This window comes from Pinus tabuliformis, chromosome 8 (genome assembly GCF_031772625.1).
Source record: "Pinus tabuliformis cultivar Carrire ecotype Pingquan chromosome 8, CPIR1, whole genome shotgun sequence".
Lineage (NCBI taxonomy): Eukaryota > Viridiplantae > Streptophyta > Pinopsida > Pinales > Pinaceae > Pinus > Pinus tabuliformis.
Genome location: NC_142294.1, coordinates 1,201,157,966 through 1,201,180,300, shown reverse-complemented (window position 1 = coordinate 1,201,180,300; position 22,335 = coordinate 1,201,157,966). Strand labels below are relative to the sequence as shown.

General features: G+C 40.7%; 1 protein-coding gene and 1 pseudogene across 2 annotated transcripts in view; one reads left to right on the top strand and one right to left on the bottom strand.

The window, feature by feature from the left end:
* Positions 1-12,403, top strand: part of LOC149239682 (alanine--tRNA ligase, chloroplastic/mitochondrial pseudogene) — a 53,172-nt pseudogene extending 40,769 nt beyond the window's left edge.
* LOC149239681 (zinc finger (CCCH type) helicase family protein) overlaps positions 1-22,335 on the bottom strand; it is a 319,676-nt gene that overhangs the window by 107,551 nt on the left and 189,790 nt on the right. The gene's annotated exons all lie outside the window — the stretch shown is intronic.

The following is a 22,335-nucleotide window of genomic DNA, read 5'->3' as shown; positions in this document are numbered from 1 at the left end:
ATGAAGAGGCAAACCGTGTATCAGCAATCTTCAACAATGATAGATTGGTGTACTCCTTGTAGATAGTGAGGGCATTTGTATGACTTTGCACAAAGTTACGAATATGTCTTGCATCCTCAATAATGCTTCCAATCCAAAGCACATCAGAAGCAATGGATTTCAGTGCTAAGTTCAATGAATGGACAATGCAAGGTGTCCAAAACACTTGTGGATATTTAGCTTCCACAATCATGCCAGCAACCTTGCAAACAGGTGCATTATCTGTAATGATTTGCACACAAGAATCAACACCTACATCTTCAATAACTTTAATAAATAACTCACCAATAAATTGTGCATCCTTGTATTCTCCAAGTGTATCCACTGCTTTCATGAAAACTGGACCACACAAGGAAGACACCATGAAGTTGATGATTGGGTGTCGTGCTGGATCTGTCCATCCATCAAAAACAATGTAACCCCAGATGTTGGCCATGATGCTACAATAGGCTCAAGCATTTTTTACACCTCTTTTTTTGCCTTCGTCAACAATGTGGTTCTCAGCTTCTCTGACCCAGGAGGCACATACCCTGTTGAAGCCCCTTGAGTTAAAGCTCGGCACATCTCAATAAATAGAGGTGAGTGTGCAACATTAAATGATATGAAGTTTTGATAGAAGAAGAAGGCAATGGTGAAATCAAGCTCTTCCCATCTCTCTTTTTGGAAAATCTTGTCCATTGGACCAAGTGCAATTGCTCTTCTTTTTACTGCTTGTCCCCCAGTAGAAGTAGAACTCTCAAATGGAAATTTGGTGGTGGCTTTCCTCAAAAATGGAAGGGGGTCTTCATTATTGGGTTTTCTTGATTTTGAAGCCACATTTTCCATACCAACAGTGGACTCCTTTTCCAATTCTTTTCTCTTTTGTAAAGAAACAGCTTTACAAGCTACAATCCCACAACCCAGTAAAGCCAACAAATGTGCTTTCACACGGAAATATGTTCTTTTGAAAGCAATGTGACAAAACTTGCACCTCCATTGCACACTGCCTCCTCCCTTCCCCTTGGTGCTTGTCCCATCCTCTCTTGTGACATATTTCCACAATGGATATTTATCAATGTTGTCTCTAGGTCCTCCTCTTCCATCAACATTACTTGCAGCAAACTCTGATGATATTGGGGGAGGAGGGGCATCTCCAATGGAGACATTCTTGCCCTTCCTTTGCCCCCTAACTATTGCCTTTGATTGAGCCATGAATACTGTAAAGGAAATGAACAAAACATGCACAAATTTGTAAACAAAAAATCAAATACAAACTGCCGTAATAGAATAAGAAATGCAAAAAAATGGAGTTGAAATGCACTTACCTGGTGCTTGAATCTCCTTGTCGAACGCTCTACTCCCTTAGCTCCTTGCTCCAAACCCTTCTCTCCTTGCAAACAGCTCAAACAATGCAACCCAAATGATAAACAGCGTGACTGAAATGAGGAAATGCGGCCTTTTTTAACCCATGGCAGTCCCTTTTTTGGGACACGGATCCTGGAAATCGTGACACGCTGGCAAAAATCGAGATTCGTTTAGGATTCGACGAATCCTAATAGGATTCGAAGAATCTGAGTTTAGGATTCGTTTTTTGACCGAATTGTACCGGACACGCCGGACTCTGGTTCGCTAGGCTATTTGGACGAATCCGGTTACTTAGCTTATCCTTGGGTCTAGGAAACACATCCCACATCATTCTTCATGATCGACTCATACTCCTCGTTCATTGCATCCTTCCAAACCTGTTGCTTCTCGGCTTCTTCGAATGTACAAGGCTCAGGTTGTACAATGGTACTCATGGCAGCTAAGTACCCTTGGTACCTATTCGGCTTCTTGCTTTCACGAAATGTCTTCCTCAGTGCAACGTGTTTCTCGGCATCTTCAAGAGTATGTTTGAGCCATAAAGGCCTTTTCTTTGAAGTAGAGGGCTCACAAGGAGGTGGATCAATGGGATCCATCGGACCTTCAACATCGGGCATCAGTTCAACGAACGGAGGTTCATCCTGCTTTTTTGGATCAACGTCATCATTGGCCTTCCTAGGAATAGGAAGATCTCGAATCTTTCTAAGAGTAGAATTTTCATCGAAAGTGACATCATGACTTAATACCACTTCCCTTTTACCAGGCACATAGATTTTATATGCCTTCGAAGTTTCACTTGAGCCCACAAATGTTGCTTTCTTCCCAGATACATCTAGTTTGTTTCTTTTCTCTTTCGGTACATGAAAATATACAGGACAACCAAAAATTCTAAAATGAGAAACATCAATTTTCTTACCGGTGAATACTTCTTCGAGAGTCATGAAGTCCAAAGCTTGATGTGGGCATCAGTTTTGGACATACACAGTGGTGTTGGCAGGTTATCCCCATAAGAACTTTGGAAGACCTTGATCATGAAGCATAGCCCGGGTGGCTTCTATGATAGTACGATTCTTCCTTTCGGCAACACCATTTTTTTCAGGAGTATAAGCGGTTGTAGTCTCCCTCTTAATGCCAATGTCTCTACAATAGTCTTTGAATTCATTAGACTCATATTCGGTCCCATTATCGGTCCTTAGAACTTTGATATTCTTCCCTGTTTGATTCTCGACCAAGGCTTTGAAGGAGAGGAACCATTTGAATACTTCATTCTTCTTCTTTAAGAAATAGATCCATGTCTTGCGAGAGAAGTCATCCACAAAAATAGCATAATACAAATATCCACCCAAAGATGTCACGGGAAACAAACCTAATAGATCAAAATGGACCAATTGAAGAATATCAGTGATTTGAGTCTCAATTGAAGGGAATGGTCCCCTTGTATGTTTTCCAACTTCACATCCTTGACAAACACCTTCATGATTTAAGTTGAATTCAGGCATCCCTGTGACCATCTTCCTTACATTGGGTAAGGCTTTGAAATGAAGGTGAGCAAATCTCTAGTGCCATAATTTGGATTGAAAAGAAGTATCACAAGTCATTACTCCCAACAAACTTCCTCCAACCTAATAGAGACCTTCAACCCTGAATCCAAGACTGAATGCATCTCTTGGGTTCCTTTGCCAAACACGAACCTTCCCATCAACGAATGTCACCTTAAAACCTATGTCTTCCATCGCAAAAATAGAAACTAAGTTCTTTTTCAAATCAGGTACATATAGTAATTCTTGTAAGTGGTGAGTTTGACCATGATTTAGGTAAAGAGTAACAGTCCCAATACCTTTCACAAGATAAGTGGCATTATCCCCAAGTATAATCTCCATATTTCTTTTATTTTCAACCAAGTTTGAGAGAGCTTCTTTGTACCCAGTGAAGTGCCTTGAGGCACCACTATCAATCAACCAATGGTCTAATGTATCAAGAGGGGAGGCAATGGAAAGGGCAAAAATAAGATAAAATTATTTCTTCTTTACAACAATAACTTCTTCATACCTCGAGTTTCTTGACTTCATGGGAAGACAACCATTTCCATTTCGAGCAGCGGGAGCATTCCTCTTTCCTTTGTTGTTGAACTTGGTGTTTGATTGCCATTGCCCTTTAAGTTGTTATTGTTGTCATCATCTCTTGGAGTATCCTTCTTATGAGGACACTCTCTGGCGAAGTGGCCAAACCTGTTGCAATTGAAGCACTTTCCTTTCCTTCCTTCTTTGATTCACAGCTTCAACCCTTGTCCTTGATTCCTTGGGCCAACAATGTTCCTTCTCTTAGAATGAGCGGAGAAGGCGATAGGATTGTTTCCATTTGAGGGCTTCTCTCTTTCCATCATCCTTATTTATTCTTAAGTACATCTGGCCAATAGTTCATCAAATCCCGGAATCCTGTCATTGTTGAGGATGGGTGTTGAACACATCCCAATCTCTTGTAAGGCCCCCAAGTGCAATAAGAGAAAGCTCTTTGTCACTAGTGACTTCACCAATAGATAGGAGATCATTCTTGATCTTGGTGATCCTCATGAAGTAGGATTGGATGGATTCTCCTCTATCCATCTTAATATCTTTCAACTTGTTCTTGAGAAAGAAAATTTGATTCGCATTGTTTATTTTGAACATCCCAACCAGCTTTTCATACATCTCCTTAGATGTTTCCAAATCAGAAATATAGGCAACCAAAGGCTTATGAATGGAATCAACAATAATATTCTTAGCTTTAACCTCACCTTTCTTGTATTTGGTTTGTGCAGCAGTGGATGCATTTGAAGGAGGCTCTGTTACTCTTCCTTTGACATAGTCCATAGCATCATTTTCTTTAAAGTCAAATCCAAAGTCATCTTCATGCATGATAGTCAGATTTGTCCTTAAGCTTTTCCTTGGATTTGAAGAAAGATGTAGTCATCATTGGGACTAGTTCCAAGTCCTTGTCCAATAGCTTCCCTTAGTGAATGCTTTGCTTCACTCTTGCTTGGGCTTTGCCTTCACCTGAGCTCCGATACCATGTTAATATTAGATAACAATGGTATGTTCTATGCTTAAGCACAACTTACTTCAATGTTCCTTTAGCAGCCCAATGACAATTTCCAATTATATCCAATAGCAATCACATTAACTTATAAACATTGACAGTAAATGCAGATAGAACATAAACTCATATGCATAAAACAAGCAAAGACAAGAGGTCACAAGATGTGGCAGGTGCCAGGGACAAACCCCAAAGTGGGGAAACGCTTTGATCCAATCTTCTTATTATTCTTCAATAGTTCAGCAGATAGAGCCAGTACAAATATCATAAATGCAAGCCCAAAAAAGTTATGCCAAATCAGCAGTCAATGCAGCCCTAACCGAAAAGTCAACGATGGTCCACGCTGCCCCAAAAAGTCCTCCAAGCAGCTCGGTCAACAGCATTCCAATTCAGCCTTCTAAGAGAGTCAAAGTCAGCCCAAAACAATTCGGTCAAACCCAGTCAAAGGAGAGAGAAACACTATTGTAATTTTCTACAGTCAAATCTGAAATCAACCTGAAGTCAACGTTGGTCAAACTATCCCAAACTCCTCGATTTCTGTGCCAATAAATGTAGCCTAGAGAAATAGGAATTTTGGCCCAAAATCCAAGGTCAACACTAGTCAAATCCCTCTTGGTCAATGCTGGTCAATGCTCTGATACTTCGGCTTCTTTTGACCTAGAAAAACTTGGCTTCCTGCCACACGTGCAAAGAAGAGAAGTTGCCTCCAAATGGTACGAACCAAACAAGAGAAAAGAGAGATGATGTGATGTGTGATGAGCTAAGTCACCTGACACGGGGATTCGGGACACGTAGGATTCGGGATTTGTGGTGTCGGATTCGGGACACGCTGACCCCCGGAACAAGACACGTTAGGACACGTTATATATTATTTTATTAAAAAAATATATATATATATATATATATATATATATATATATATATATATATATATAATATATATATATATATATCTTAAAAATTAGTTATTAGCATATTTCTTACACAAATTTTAATTAATGATACAAATTTATTGATTTCAAACATAGATCTTCACCTATAGCTATTAGCATGCATAGTACATACAAAATTCAAATAAATGTCAGTGGTACTGGTCACATAAATGATAAATGATAAAATCATAAATCTATTAAAAATTTAAATCATGATTCATAATTCATAACTGAAAGACAACTTACAACTACAAGATAGTAAGATAAACACACTGACAACTGTAGTTTTATCATTAAGTCATCAAATCAAAATCTGTTACATAGGTAGTGTTGGTGCAATGCCAATGGCAAATAGAAATAGAAAATATAAAACAACTATAGGTATACAAGCCTCAAGGCATCAATCAGCATCAGAATCAGCATCACTGTCCCCATCATCATGGTCCCCACTGCTCTCCTCTGCATCCTCCTCCTCCCCTGTATCCATAGTCGCCTCTGCATCTGCTGGTATGGAGGTTGAGTCATCAAAACTAATAGGGTCTAGCACTGGATCACCGAGATCCATGTTGGCCAATGCCAACTCAACAATGGTGTCCAAACCCATATCTTCAGGAAAGACATCCCACATCTTTGTCTTTCCCCTCAACCACTCTTCCCTCTGCCTGTAAATAAGACGAAGGTTGGTGTGCACATACACCATTGTCTCTGCCCTGGACTGCTCAAGCCTGTTCTTCTTCACAGTATGCAAATTCCCATATGTGCCCCAATTCCTCTCGCAACAAGAGGATGAAGTCACCTGAGAGAGGAGCCTCATGGCTAACTGCTGAAGAGGAGGGCTTGTTGCCCCATGATTTGCCCACCAAGAGTAGGGCTTCTTAAGCCCCCTGTCTTTAATCACATCATAGCCTCCAAACCGACCACTGCCAGTGGAAAACTCTGCAAAGGCATCCTCCACCTCAGCAAGCAATGCACTATCATGATAAATCCGCTTCAATGCCTCTTTCCTCCCCTGTGAGATTTCACCATCCATGTGAGGAGGGAATCTGCGGGAAGGTCCACCATTCAACCACTCATGGCTGTAGTATTTGGGGTTCAATGAGTGAGCCAAACAATGTAAAGGTGTACAATTCTTGTCCCATCTGCGGACAAGAATATCATGTATGGTATCGCAGAAGGCCTCTGGTGATGTCTCATACGGGGGGCACTCACTCTGTAGAATAATGCTCCTCACAGACTCAAGCATGGAATCCCATCCCTCATAAACCTCTCCTAGGATGGGTTTGTCTGTATCTGCAACTCGAAGCAAAGAGATGATAGGGTCCATGATCCGAATAATTAGATCTACCCTCTCCCACCAAGCATCATCTAGTACCGTGTCCTTCACTCTTTTAGAGGCTGCCTGATCTGTCTTTCTCCAAAAAGACCAAAACTGAGAAATAACCATGGACCCAAGAGCAGTCTTGACCTCCCTCAACCTCTTCAACATCATGAATGAAGATGCAAACCGTGTATCAGCAATCTTCAACAATGATAGATTACTGTACTCCTTGTAGATAGTGAGGGCATTTGTATGATTTTGCACAAAGTTACGGATATGTCTTGCATCCTCAATAATGCTTCCAATCCAAAGCACATCAGAAGCAATGGATTTCAGTGCTAAGTTCAATGAATGGACAATGCAAGGTGTCCAAAACACTTGTGGATATTTAGCTTCCACAATCATGCCAGCCGCCTTGCAAACAGGTGCATTATCTGTAATGATTTGCACACAAGAATCAACACCTACCTCTTCAACAACTCTAATAAATAACTCACCCATAAATTGTGCATCCTTGTATTCGCCAAGTGTATCCACTGCTTTCAGGAAAACTGGACCATTCAAGGAAGACACCATGAAGTTGATGATTGGGTGTCGTGCTGGATCTGTCCATCCATCAGAAACAATGCTAACCCCAGATGTTGGCCATGATGCCTTAATAGGCTCGAGCATTTTTTGCACCTCTTTTTTTGCCTTCGTCAACAATGTGGTTCTCAGCTTCTCTGACCCAGGAGGCACATTCCCTGCTGGAGCCCCTTGAGTTAGAGCTCGGCACATCTCAACAAATAAAGGTGAACGTGCAACATTAAATGATATGAAGTTTTGATAGAAGAAGAAGGCAATGGTGAGATCAAGCTCGTCCCGTCTCTCTTTTTGGAAAATCCTATCCATTGGACCAAGTGATCTTCTTTTTAATGCTTGTCCCCCAGTAGAAGTAGAACTCTCAAATGGAAATTTGGTGGTGGCTTTCCTCAAAAATGGAAGGGGGTCTTCATTCTTGCCCTTGGGTGCTTTTGATTTTGAAGCCAGTGCCACATGTTCCATACCAACATGGGCCTCCTTTTCCAATTCTTTTCTCTTTTGTGAAGGAATATCTTTACAAGCTCCAATCCCCTTACCTGGTATAGCCAACAAATGTGCTCTCACACGGTGATATGTGCTTGTGAAAGAAAGGTTACAAAAGCTGCATTTCCATTGCACATTGCCTCCTCCCTTTCCCTTGCTGTTTGACCCATCCTCTCTTGCGACATATTTCCACAATGGATATTTTTCATTGTCTTTAACTCCTCTTCCCTCAAGATTACTTGCAGCAGACTCTGATGATATTGGGGGAGGAAGAGCATCTCTACCCATGACATTCTTGCCCTTCCTTGCTGCCCCTGCCGTTGATTGAGCCATGTTACCTCAACCTGTAAAAAAAATGAACAAACAGTCAAACTGCTGTAAAATTTTTAAAATGCAAACAGCAAAAGAAATGAACAAGAATCAAGTTCATTTTATAGGCTAGCAGTGGCTCACTGCCAACTGGCTGTATAATGTATTCTATGTTGCTGTATAAAAAATTAAAGACAGTGTTCTAAACTTCTACACTGCCAGGACAGGCCAAGGTCTGAGTGTTATAAAAGACAGTGTTCTCAGCAGCCCTAAATATGTTGAATTTGTGGCACTTCTGAGTACTCTAGGCCTATGCACAATGGGCTATCTTTATCAGCTATACGCACAGCCACTAAGAGGAAGACTTCAGCTCTTTCCAACTCATGCCAATGTGGAGAAACCCGGCCCAGAATTCAATAATACGCAGAGGATGACCCCACACTTACTCCGTTTAGCATTTCAATCACATTATGGAGGCTAAACTATGCCCAGAAATGTACAACGAACTCATTCTTGACTCTGATTTATAGGTTAATGGCCTGTTCTAACATGGATCTTCACTGCAGAACTAAATTATGATGTTTTTGTATATATCGATAGCCGTAAGTTGAACATTACGCAAGCATTTTCTACTTTAAAGCTGTGGCCATGAGATACATATTTCAGACAAAGCCAAGTGTGTCCATTCTGCCAACTGAATAGTGAATACCATACTCCGTTTATAAAAATATCCAAACCCAACACTCTTATTACACACGCTTCTGCTCACTCATTCCATCATCAAGGTAATAAACAAGATGCACAGACTCAGTTCTTGTCATTGCAGCTCTGAAATATTACATATGTAACCTTTATTATAAAACACAGTGGGCCGTGGCGTATACCTTTGTTCTGTCTATTTATTAATTTAACTATGGTTCATATATGTATCATGGTGGCCCGCATCTATCTATAGCTCACACAGAAATGGATCGCACAGTGATAATATAACACTGGCGACTCGTTCATGATTTCAAAGGCTCGTTCTTAACGACTGGAGCATTGTTAGATTTCAGTGGCTCAGATTATATGGCGTTGCTCCATACGTTGTGGTGACTGGTTCTATATACCCAACATTACAGTGGTTCAAGGGTTTTGTGTCACGCAATTTATGCAAACTGATCACTGATAAGGTGTGATACATATTAAGTTTTAACAACTCAGCGAACTAACCTTAAACCTGCAAATTGCAATGCGGTCCGCCGCTCCAAATCGCTGCTACTCGCTCCAAATCGATGTTAAGGTTGCAAATGCGGTCAAATGGGAATGACAACAGCGAACTTAAACCTACCAGCAGCCCGAAAAACGAATCCGAAACCAGGATTCGATTCCAAAATCGTGACACGTTCTTCATTTTTTTGACACGCTCATGACACGACGTACCCGGATATGACACGACGAGTCATTGAAACATGACACGTGTCAGGACAGAATCGTGTCCGATTCGTCCGATTCGGGATTCGTCCAGGGGTTTGGACGAATCCGGTTTCATAGGTGATGAGTGAGTGTCCAAATGAGGGAAGGGCCACTCCTATTTATACAATTCGTTGAGGGTGAGGAGACCCATCTATTGGGTTACATGAGCCTACATTTGACTGAGGCCGACCTTGACCATTTGTCCATAAGAAGAATAAATTCATAATTCCATTTCTGCTTGTCAGAATGAGATGATTATTATATCAAAACTGTACCTCTCCGAAAGAGGAATCCAATGCAATAATCGTCTCCATCATATGAGTTGTCCTAAGGTGGAATTTGGCCCTCGTTGCCAATTTTAACAAAATTCAACACAAAAACCATCTCTCTCACATGCAGCAATGTTTTAGTGCAGATGAGCAAACCTTCAGTTCCAAAGTTCACATTGATGATTGTTGTCATGAATTAGCGCATGCATTTGTCTTCCATTGACTTTATAGAGACCCTTCAAATCTCGATCCCGGAGTGAAGGCATCTCTCATGCTAGATCTCATTGGCCAAGTGAGAACTTTTCCATTTATGAAAGCAACTTTCATTCCTTTATCATTTAAAGCAAATATAGATACAAGATTCTTTTTCAGGCTAGGTACATACAAAACTTCTTGAAGAGATATAGTTTTAAGTTCATCCAGATGAAAAGAAACAGAACCAAATCCCTTTATAGGATATGTAGAGTTATCTCCAAGTATGATTTGCATATTTGTCTCCCTGTCAACTAGATTTGAGAGAACATCTTTATAACCCGTAAAGTGTCTTGAAGCACCACTATCAACCAACCAGATATCACAAGAATCTACAAGAGAGAAACTAGAAAGAGCAGAAACAAGAAAGTACTCTGACTGCGTCTCAATTCCATTATTATCATACCTTGGGTTCCTTGAAGTCTTGGAAGAACGATGACTTTCTTTATGAACAGCAGGAGCTTCTCTTCTTCTTCTGTAATCAAATCTGAAGTTGTTTCTACAATCGTTGAAGTTGGATCTTTGTGCTCTTTTGTTTTCAGGACAGTCCAGGGCATATTGGTCAAGCCTATGGTTGTTGTAGCATTGAACTTCTGATAAGTCCATTTTCCATTTATAGGAACTATTGGATCTAGGAGCAAGCTTTCTTGAAAAATGATGGCCTCTGCTTCCTTTCTGCTTCTTGCCTTGGACAACAAAGGAAGTAGGTTCTCCCACTTCATGCTTGGGAATTCTTCCTCTAGAAATCATTCTGGCCTCTTCTTGACTGCACATTCCCAGGAGCTCATCAAATGTGGGAAACTTATCATTGTTTCTTATGGTAATAATAAGAGTCTCCCAAGTAGGAGAAAGAACTCCAAGTGTAATCAGCATCAACTCTTTATGAGATACAATTTCACCAACAGTTAACAGTTGATCCTTGATTTTTTATATCCTCATGAAGTATGCTTGAATGGTCTCTTCATTGTTTTTTCTATGAAAAATGCTATGAGAGGGGTTCATTCTAATCGCAAAAGCATGTTAGCGCATGCTTGCAAAAATCTGACCAGAATATTCATGATGCCAATTTCCAAGCTTTGACGTTGTGATACAGAGGCTTATAAGGGAGGAGGAAGAAGGTACTCATAAGAGGTACGCTTCTCCATCAATTTGTGACAGAGGTAGCAAATTCAGTGTGGATTCACAGCAGGGAAGCTCTTTTTTTTCAATTTCCCAACAACATATAAGTATAGAAGCATTCTATTAAAAGTGCCACAGAAAGTGAATCTATCAGTCAGAAATAGTTCAGCACTGACAAAAACAATGAAGGATGAACCAAGTGAAAAGGCAATCAAATCCTTCTGTGACTGGGATGTGAGTTGTTGTAGATTTCTTGGGTTTTATCAGTCTCGTAATCATAAGATTATGCCTGGCTCTTCTCTTATGCCTGGTGATCCAACAATTCTACTTACAATTGCTAGAATGCTTCAGTTCAAGCCCATTTTGTTTGCTCAAGCACCAAGGCAAGTGCCAAGTGCTACAACTGCTCAAAAATGCATTAGAACTAATGATGTGGAGAATGTGGGTCAGACTGACAAACATCACACAGTTTTTGAAATGCTTGGTAACTTCAGTTTTGGAGACTACAAGCAAGAGGGTATTAGATGGGCATGGGAGCTTGCAACTAAGGATTTCAAGCTGCCTCCTGAGAGGTTGTGGGTGAGTGTCTTCAGGGATGATGATGAGGCCTTCAATATTTGGTATGAACAGGTGGGTGTTCCAGAGGAAAGAATAAAACATATGGGAGAGGAGGACAACTTCTGGTCTAGTGGTCCAACCAGTCCCTGCTCTGAACCATATTATGATATCCATCCTAAAACAGGCTATGCAGGCACAAATCTGGGAGATGATACTAGATTCATAGAATTCTATAATTTGGTTTTCATGCAATATAACCGAAAAGATGATGGAACTCTAGAGATTTTACAAAACATAAATATTGATACAAGAATGGGTCTTGAGCACATGGTTCAGATCCTTCAGAAGGTTTCAAATAATTATGAAACAGACTTTCTTTAACCCATCATGGACTGTGCTATAGAATTGACAGGTGTGAAATATGTGGGGTTGATCATCGCACATAAATCCATTTAAAGGTTATTGGAGACCACATGCATGCCATAGTTTATCTCATTTCAGATGGAATCACCCCATCAAAAATAGGTAGAGGCTATGTACTTCAGAGGTTGATTAGAAGAATCATTCATATTGGTCATCTACTTGGGAAACAAAGGGGTCAGCAGCAAGATTTATCAATGCTTGAGGACAAGCAATGTCGGGAACAGGGGACTCTAATGTTCCCAAGGAATTAATCTCTCAAGATCCAAATAGGAAGTAGCCTATCGATCCCCGTAGGCTATAGTCCTTGATAAAGGGGAAAACCTCAAAATACCTAATGTGTGGGTGACTTTTGGGGCAGCTGGGCAATGAAAACCAAAGTTTGGGTTTGGAGTGAATTTTACTTAATTAATTAAGGAGGAGAATCCCCTCAAGGAAAACTATAGATACAGAAGGTTTGAGTTCATTTAGATCATCATTGTGGACCAATTTATCTGTTTTTCCCTTGAGCCTGAGGCTCTGAGGGTTTTAAGAACCCTTTACCTCTGTCAATTTCGTTGGTGAAAGATCCCACCCTAGTTGACAAAAACTATTTTCTCTTTATTTTTACTTGTTCTGGTACAAGATTGTTGATGGAATTTCTAGATTAAAAAGGTTCAAGAAGGCAGGAAAATTCTTTCTAAGACCAAGACCATCTGTTGGCAAGTTAACCGAGTATAATTTTGGGCTATGTGAATTGATCTGGAGATCAAACATAGTTATGGGCAAAGGATTGATCAAAAGAAGAAAAAATTTGAGATTAAACCATAGTAACACGAGTACTGCTCCCAGGAATTGGAGAGCACGTACCCCACGCTCCCGCGCTCCTGGGAGCTTGGGACCTGTTAGGAAACTTTCCAAAATTGTCGGGAGCTTCAAAGGGTAATTTGGAGCTTTTCGGGAGCTTCACTACATATGATTTTGACGTTTCGGGTACTTATTTTGAGCAGATTTCCATCTTTTGGATACCTATTTTGGGCAGAGAAGGTACCATTTGTTTATTGTCTAAGTGATACATGATAGGTCATGGGGTTGGACTGCATGGGCTATGTAAAGCGATAGAGACGTGGAGATGTAGCAAAGGTTTCAACAAACTATCGACAGTTGCCAATGATTCCTTGCGAGCTTATGTTGCAAATCTTGAAGTTCAACAATTACAAATAGGTCTACTTTCTTGAAGCTTTAATGATAAGTTTCAACAAATTACAGTGATGGTCAGAAAGAGAAAGAGTAGAGTGTTAGTTAGTTTCATTTTATAAATTTACAAACTTTAATTTTGAAGTTGAATATAATATAGTGTTGCATGAAATCACACAATAATCAAGTAATAATAGCTTTTTTTCGGTTTGGGAGTTCCGCGTGTTTCTTTGTTGGCAAGGAATTTCATTGGCAAATTGTTGATGGATTAATATTTTGATTTTTTTTCTAACCGTGTTTCAACGTTCAATCTTTTACATATTTCATTGCAAGATTGAATGTGCAGGATGGAATTTAATTAGCAAGTTTTGGATGGAAATAAATAAATTATTTTATTTTTACTTTTAATATATATTAAATTTTAATATATATATTCTTATCGCTCCCAACTTGACATTTCCTATAAATTTGGGCAAAGCTTCTAGTCGTTCCAAATACTTGTTCCCCCGTACCCGAAGTACCCGCATACCAGAAACTCGTGCAACATAGGATTAAACTCTATTTTGGGCACAAGAATACTGGACTGAGTTTCATTTTTCATAATCAATTGGGAATATAAGCTCTACAACTATCTGTCGAAGTGTGAGCATTATCTGAAGCTTGGCCTTTGAAGTCAATAAAGGCTCTGCAATTATCCGTTAAGGCAATGTGGGCATGATCTGAAGCTTATCCCTGAAGACACGTGATCCGCATTGAGGAAATAAGCTTTGTGGTTACCTGTCAAGACAGTGCAAGCATTATATGAAGCTCAGCGCCGGAAGTCAATAAAGGTTGTGCGACTGCCTATTAAGGGAATGCAGGTATGATCAGAAGCTCGAACATGAAGACACGTGATCCGCATTGAGAATATAAGCTCTATGGTTATTTGTCAAGGCAATGCATGCATTATCTGAAGCTCGGTCCCTAAAATCAAAAATCCGCAGTTGGAATAAAAGCTTTGTGACCATCACAAGAGAAAGTTTTGGTCACAAAAATCAAAGGTTTTGTCTCTGCAGATACTCCAAATAAGAGGCTTATTTCTTGAAGCACGAATCTTGCAAAGAAACAAAAATTTGTCTCCACTGTTACCTATAGAAGGAAATCTGGACCCCCCTATAGTAAGATTAAGAGAGCATAATTAAATTCATACAATGCACGTGGGTAGTTAGAGTAGCACAATTTGATTTTATACTAATTTACAAATTGCTGGTATTACAAGTCAATATTAGTAAATTAGTTGTGGATGCCCTTATTGTTATTTTGCAGTCATTGTTGTGACTTAAAAATTGTAATTGTGGATATCTTTTGTTGTGGAAATTTTGTGTTATTTAATGGTTGTCTATTGTTAGATGATGGAAGGCAGATTATTGTCATCTAATATTTTCTAATTAAGTGGAAACCCTAATCAAGTTTTCTGCTAAAGATTTGTTGAAGAAACCCTCATCGGAATAGCAATCCTAAAGGAAAAAATTGCCCTAGCCTAGTATACAATATAAACACTATGATTTAGGTTAAAGACCAAGGGCAAACCCAACCAGATTATTCTTCTTAGATATTCATCAAATGTTCAACTGAGATACAATGTACAACTATCATGAGACATAAGTCTTTCATCATCAATCACATTAGACCACCTAGGACCTGTTACCCACCATTTTGTGGGTGATATCCTAGGAGAGAATGTTCTCTAAGATGGTCCTCAGTCGGCAGCCAATAGCCCCTTGCAGCCACCAACTAGCTCATTGTGCCATTTATCCATCACTTGAGCTAGCCATGTGGTCCCTGACCCATTTGTCATGATCGTATGTTTGAAGGTCGACCTCCCAAACCTAAAGGCATGCCTTGTCATTTGGTAATTGAGTATTGTAGTTTGCTTATCATGGACATTTCTGGGCATGGATTAATGGGGGGATTTGGCAGAAAGAGTGGGCTAGGTCTATGCTTTTGCCTCCTAGACCTCTTTTGGATGTTACCCTTGGATCTTAGTCTCGTGGGATCTCCTTTACTGACCTTTGGGTTTTAGGGTGGTAATACATGGGAAACCCTGATTTTGATTGCATGGTCTCGCTCTCTCATCCATACACATTACTCCTCTTCCATTCATTATAGCCCCATTCATTATTCTTCCCACTTGGGTCCACATAGGGTTGGCCTCCCCTTCCCTTTGCCTCCACCCTGTGTGGAGCTTGAAACGATGCCCCAGAGGTTGATGCATCTAAAAAGAAAAGTAAAAGCATAATTGGCCACATTCAACAGTAAAATGTACCACAAAATGCAAAAGATGGTTGGGACAAACACATTTAGCACGTGGGCAAAGGCCAAATGCATGAGCTCTACCCCATACCCATGGTCGTCAACCTGGTTCCTATAGGCCCTATATGAGCCTCCTTTTATCATTCTGGAACCCAAGATTGTCCCAACCCATGGTGGGCAATTAACCGCCCTACCTTAAAAGGGGTATCCACTGTTATACCTTACACATCATGCTCTTATCCTTGAGCCCCAAGCAGTTAAACAAAGAAATATCATAAAAGGCAAAATGTATATAAAGTTTAAACAAGGGTGGAAACATCAAGGTCGAGGTATCTCATGCAACACGATTACTCCCTCCTATACATTTTATACCCAAGTGTGGGCTTCCCTTTATTAGCTACCCTTGTACCCCGACATGTGGCCCAGGATTGCCCCTTTCATTCCCTATTCCATTCATCTCTTTATCACATGTCACCACCATTTGAAGGATGTACCTTGGACATACTATCCCCTCTAAAGGTAGAAACCACCTAATAGGGTACTTGGTTAACCCCCTTTGGAGCTTGGAGACATTAGCACATGCCAAATCCCACTATGGAAGGGCATGCCATTATGAAGTGCCCACATGTTGTCCATGGTTTGTAAGCTCTTTAACTCGATTTCTTTAAATGACTTGTTGTACTGGAAGGCTAGGGGACGCATTGGATCTTATGCAGGATTACACATGGTCTTCATTTTGGGTTTGGTCTCCCTACACGAGGTCCTAACCCTCCAGAGCATAGTTGCACGAAGCGCCCCCCCCCCCCCCCGGTTCCAAGCCCTGAAGCGCGTCCCGTACGAAAGCGCCTAGGAAGCTTGGCCGGAAGCAGCGCTTCCGAATTCGGAAGCGCCGCTTCGGCATTTTTAGACGCTTCCTGGAAATTTGGAAGCGTTGTACGGAAGCGCCGAAGCGCACTTCGTACAGCGCTTCGGACATCAGAAGCGTGGCGCTTCGGAGGAGGAAGCGCATGCTTCCAGAAAGGCTTCCGGAAAAGCGTTTACAAAATCGTTTTTTTTTTCAATTTTTTTATTTTATTTTAGGCGAGTTTGCTTGTTGGGGGTGGGTCCACCTTGGGTTAGGGTGACGAATGAAGGCAAAAAAAATATATAAATATAGTAGATGCTCCCTCATGGTAATGTTAAATTCTTAAAGTAAAAGTGACATTCTCCTTTATTTTTCATTTTCATCCTTTTATTTAAATTTTTAACATTACCATGAAATGACTTAGGATGTTTGAGAGTGGTTCCAGCCTCATTGGACTTCATATGGAGAAATAGAATTTCATATTCTATTCAAAATTCAGCAGACTTAACAGTTTTCAGGAATTCAGGATCAATGGGATTGTGGCATTTCATTAGATTATATCAATTATGAAGGTATGTGATTAGCATTTAATCAAGAGCACCAAGCCCTATATGTACCCTAGTGTTGGTGGTGTTAATTGTTGAACTCCTTTGTCACGCGGCACGCCCTTAGCAAAAAATTACCTTTCAATCAAGTCAAAATCATCAATCAAGCATGTTAAGCTTTTTCTACCATATTTTAAGTCTTGAATTAGGTAGTTTGATCAAAATTGGGCAATGTTGACTAATATCCCTAGACAATCGAGGTAGAGGCAAAGGCTAGACAAGAGGAGAAGAATCTAGATTCTAGATGGTTGATGCATCTAAATGGTTGATGCTCGAATAATTAATCATTAATGTACAATGGATGTTATATCTATCTTGATTTATGCAAAAATATGCATGTTTTCATGTCTTCTACAATTAATTTGGTATTTGGGATGTTTGTTTTGAGTATAAATGCAAAAAATATAAAAATATATATATATAGCAGATGCTTCCGCAGAGGGCTACATTGGCACATGTAGGGTGTGTGCAGAGAGCCATGGGCCTCCACAGCAGTAGACAACACTCCATGGATCCCCAGAGATGTTCAAAGATTGCTCGAGATTCACCCGATGTATGAGGAAAATGCACCTAGTTCACCATGCCCAGCCGGCCCCATAGTTGTACCATGCACTTGGCAGATAACACAAGACTTATATGTTGATGTGGCATCACTTACACCATCATTTGAGCCCTTACAGATGCTCTACAGGCATCTTCGATCTACTTGGAGACCCATGAGGTTACTTGTGTGGCCCCACTCCCGTTGGGAGCACCACAGGTTTATTATTTGGGGAACAAGGGGCCAACCCCTTGTTCACTATTTTTGGGAGTCCTATTTATCATTCTGGCACTTATGGACTTCATCAGGCCTCTTAGAAGGCCCAATGACATTTACTATTGATCATTCAACCTCTTGAGAGGCTTATTATATTGTTTATGAGCTTGTTTGGTGGGCTTGTCACCAGAAGATAGCTATTTTGCACATTATTTTATTCTAGGGGTTAACATAGACCTAATTAGCTAAGTCGAACTCATTAGGAGTGTATAAATACAAGCGATGTGAGTTCATTTTAGCATCATCACTTGGATTGGACTTCTATCTCTTTAGAGAACTTCACTATCCTTCTTGAAGGATGAATTTTTGGAGCATGGAATGAATTTTGATGTTTGGATTATTTTCTCTTGTCCTAGACCTTCTTGATTGGCAAAGTTTTGATGGTTGCATATACTCCTAATAAATGTAAGTGAAATTTAAAGCTATTCTTTCTTTCTATTTTGTCACATACATTGTTGTTCGGATTTTGCTATGCTAGGGCTAATTTACTGCATCCATTTATGCGAAGTTGTGGAAATTCAGTTTCTTGATAGTGATGCTTCATGTATGGGCCATGTATTAAGAATGAATGTTCCTAGAGATGCTTCTTCATTGAAATCCATCTTGATAAGCATTCTATTTTTGCAAAACGAAGTATAAAGTTCTTGAAGTTGCTTTTGTTGCTGCCCTAATGGTATGCAAGGTTGTCTTTGAGGCCTCCTTGACCTTGAAAATCCAATATCCATAGTCATAATTACTCATGACTCCAAATCTCCCCAAAGGATTAGGCACTGGTCCTCCATAGGTGATCACCTTAAATTATATTTTTCTCATCTTCTCTCTCTCTTTCTAGGCCTGACCTACATACGTCACCTAAGGCATCACATATCTCACAATCCAGCCATCCAAATACTTCGATTTTTGGTCCACAACTGCGTTGTAATTTGTTCTAGAGGCCCTCCAAATTTTAAGCAAATCCTACGGTGGGATCTCAAGGTATTGCAATCCCTAGCTCGAGGACCATTCCTTTCCCTAGGTGTCCCTTCACTAGAAACCTCATTGGGCTCATGGCATTACCTTTCATTGAAAATTCCTCCTTGATCCCCTTCTCCTCCCTGATTAGGTCAAACACATCATTGGTTTCCCAACCCCATTTCCTTGACCTAACCTTGAGTCCACTTGGTCCTGTGTGGTCCCACAACTTATTGAAGCCAATTTCACAAAGACCACTTGGAAGTCAAGTTTCCACAAGGATTTTAGGAGCTAAGAATCTTCTTTCCAAGTCATATACTCAGACCCTAGCTCCCAGAATTCCCTTCAACCCTTCTTAGAGAGCCTTTAATCTTGCTTTCAAACCAAGTAAGCCATATATTTGATCCTCTCTTGTGAATAGGATTTTAGGATCACCTCTCATCCTATCATTGATCCATTCAATTTTGTCATCCTTATTATAGCAGGTCTCCTCCCATCGGTGAAAGTTTGTAAAGAGTAGGGAGCCTTAGTCGAGGTGATAGTGGTTTATTGCTCCATTGTTTCCCTTGACCTAGTGGTAGCCCTTCAAGGATCCCCTTTTAGGACCCCTACTAGTTTGAGAGGTAACAAGGCCAAACCTGGATCATACTAGATCCTCATAAGATAGCAACAAACGTAACCCTCAAGTAGGTATTCACTAGCATCACTATCATATATGTCATGGTCATAGACATCATTGTCATACACTGTGACATTTGTGATAGAGACACTATCACAACTATCATAGATCATTGTCATATAAAGACATAGTCATACATCAAAGATACATTGCCATACATCAGAGTGTCACTACCATACAACAAAGTCACTGCCATATCAAAGGTCATTGTCATATTGTTAATTTTAGGTATGTTCTATGCTTAAGAGCAATTTACCTCAATATCTCTTATAGGCCCAATATCAATTTCCAAATTAGCAATCACATCAACATAATAGTAAAATGCAGATAGAACATAAACATAAACAGTAGAAGACAAGCCAAGACAAGAGGACACAAGATGTGGCACCAACCAGGGACAAACCCCAATGTGGGGAAACCCTTGATCAAATCTTCTTATATTCTTCACTAGTTCAGCAAAGAGAAAGATAGTACAAATATACAAATCAAATATTTTATGACAGCAGCAGTAAGTCCATCATTCTACTAATGATGATTGTTCTAAGATGCAGCTCTGAATCCTTATGACAGTCTTCAAACATTCATTAAAAGTGTTGTAGCATATCCTTTTAGTAGATCATCAATCTAGTAGCCCTCCACATAACATTGTTGCAACATTCCTTTGATTGCTTGCTACTCCTGCAATTCTAGTTAGGGCACATTATGCAGCCCTTAACCTTCCACGTTGTTAGCAAACTAAGCCCTTTTAGGGCTGCGGTCCACCTAGGAGAGTCTCCCCTTTATCCATGTTGCCTCCTGCAAGCAATGTACACCTCAATGTTGCCTTGGAACAGCCTTAGCTGCTTGCTATGGCTTGCATCCTAGCAAAGCAGCTAGTTGTAGCTACGGTCTCCTCCAACAGGGCCAAACAAGTCCTTAACCCATGCCTAGGCCCTAGACATAGCCTCTATTACACCGCTGTCACCTACAGCAACTCATACTTCTTTCATGCTATCAACAAGTTTATTCTAGCTGCGTTAGGGCTCCTCTTGTTGCGACTTAAGGTCTCTTCTTGGCTGCGTATTAGGGCTCCTCAATTGTTGTGGATCTGGCCTCTCTTGACTACGTCTTAGGCCTCTCTCTAGACTGCGTATGAGGCCTCCTTCTTGCTACGAATTAGGCCTCTCTTAACTGCAGTTTAGGGCCTCCTTTAGACAACGGATTAGGGCTTCTTTAGACAACAGATTAGGGCTCCCTTTGGCTGCGTATTGGACCTCCTCTCGACAGCGAATAGGTTTCCTCTTAACTGTGGATTAAGCCTTCCTCTTGACTACGTATTTGAGCCTTCCCTTTGACTGTGGCTAGGGCTTTCTTGTCACTATGGCTATGGCCCCTTTAGATCTTTGGCTAGGGCTAGATCTCCTTCTTTAAGACTGCGGCTAGGTCTCTCACTTGACCTCTCTTACCACCAAACCCAAACGAGTGGAGAGAGATCATGAGAGATGTTTGTAACAAATGGCTTGAGGCCTCCTCTATTTAAATGCAACGTTGAGGTTGAGCTGGGGGTTATTTGGTTGTTGGCCGACCTTGACAAATTGTCAAATAATCTAAATAAACTCATATCTCCATAAATACATGTCTGAACTGGATGATCTTTAAATCAATCCTACACCTCTCGAAGAGAGGAATCCAAGAAAAATATCAACTTCCATAGATAAGATGACCCACATGGAGTTTGGCCCTAGTTGCCAATTTTAACACACCCTCTCAACTAGGGAGAACTCCATCTGCTAATCCATATGCCAGTGTGTACTATCTCTGCCATCAATGCAGTGCCCTTCACTATTATTCTCTGCTCTGCTTTGCTAAACTATGAAGAAGAAGTGATCGAGATTATATCATACCATTCTCTACTGACCCAAAGTCAATCCCATATAAAGAGAGTGTCTCATACCACTCTTACTGATCCGAAATCAGTTCCAAATAAAGAGAGTGTCTCATACCACTCTTACTGACCTGAAGTAAGTTCCATTGATCCCAGATCAATATAGGTCATCCTAGCATAGGGAGTACGGTAGTACACAATGCGTCCATTGGTAGTACTATGGTCCCTATCTTCATTTCCCTACTAATTGGCCAGATGAGAGGTGCTTCCCATGAGTCCAAGACTACATGGGTAGGATGTCTCAGCAGGAGAAGGATGAACCACTCATCTTGCCTACATGTCACCATGGGGTATCCCAGGGGAAGGCAGAACCACTCACCCTGTACACAATAAATCACTAGGGGAAGGCTAGACCACTCACCCTATGATTGTGTCTCAGCAGGAGAAGGATGAACCACTCATCCTGCCTACATAGCAAACCATTAAGGGAAGGTTGAACCACTCACCCTATGGTTGCTCATAGCTCCAAGAAGTGCCCCATGGCCCCTAGAGCTCCTAAAGCTCAATATCCATATCATACAGGACCCTCAAGAGAGGGTCTCCCCATGAATCCTAGTCATTCTCGGAAAATCAAGAATTTGACCTTTCCCAAGGGCTTCGTCAAAATCTCAGCAACCTACTCATCAGTCCCGATGTGATGGAGCCTTATTGGTCCTTGTTATACCATATCCTGGATAAAGTGGTACCTGATGACTATGAGCTAGGAGTGATCATGAAATACGGGATTCTCTAATAATCAAATCCCACTCTAGTTGTCACAGAGGATCACGGTGGTATCCAGCACGTGTCCAAATATCTCACTGAAGAGCTTCCCCAACCAAACAACGTCACACGAGGCCATACTCGCAGCTATGTATTCGGTCTTAGCGGTGCTCAAAGAAACTGAATTTTGCTTCCT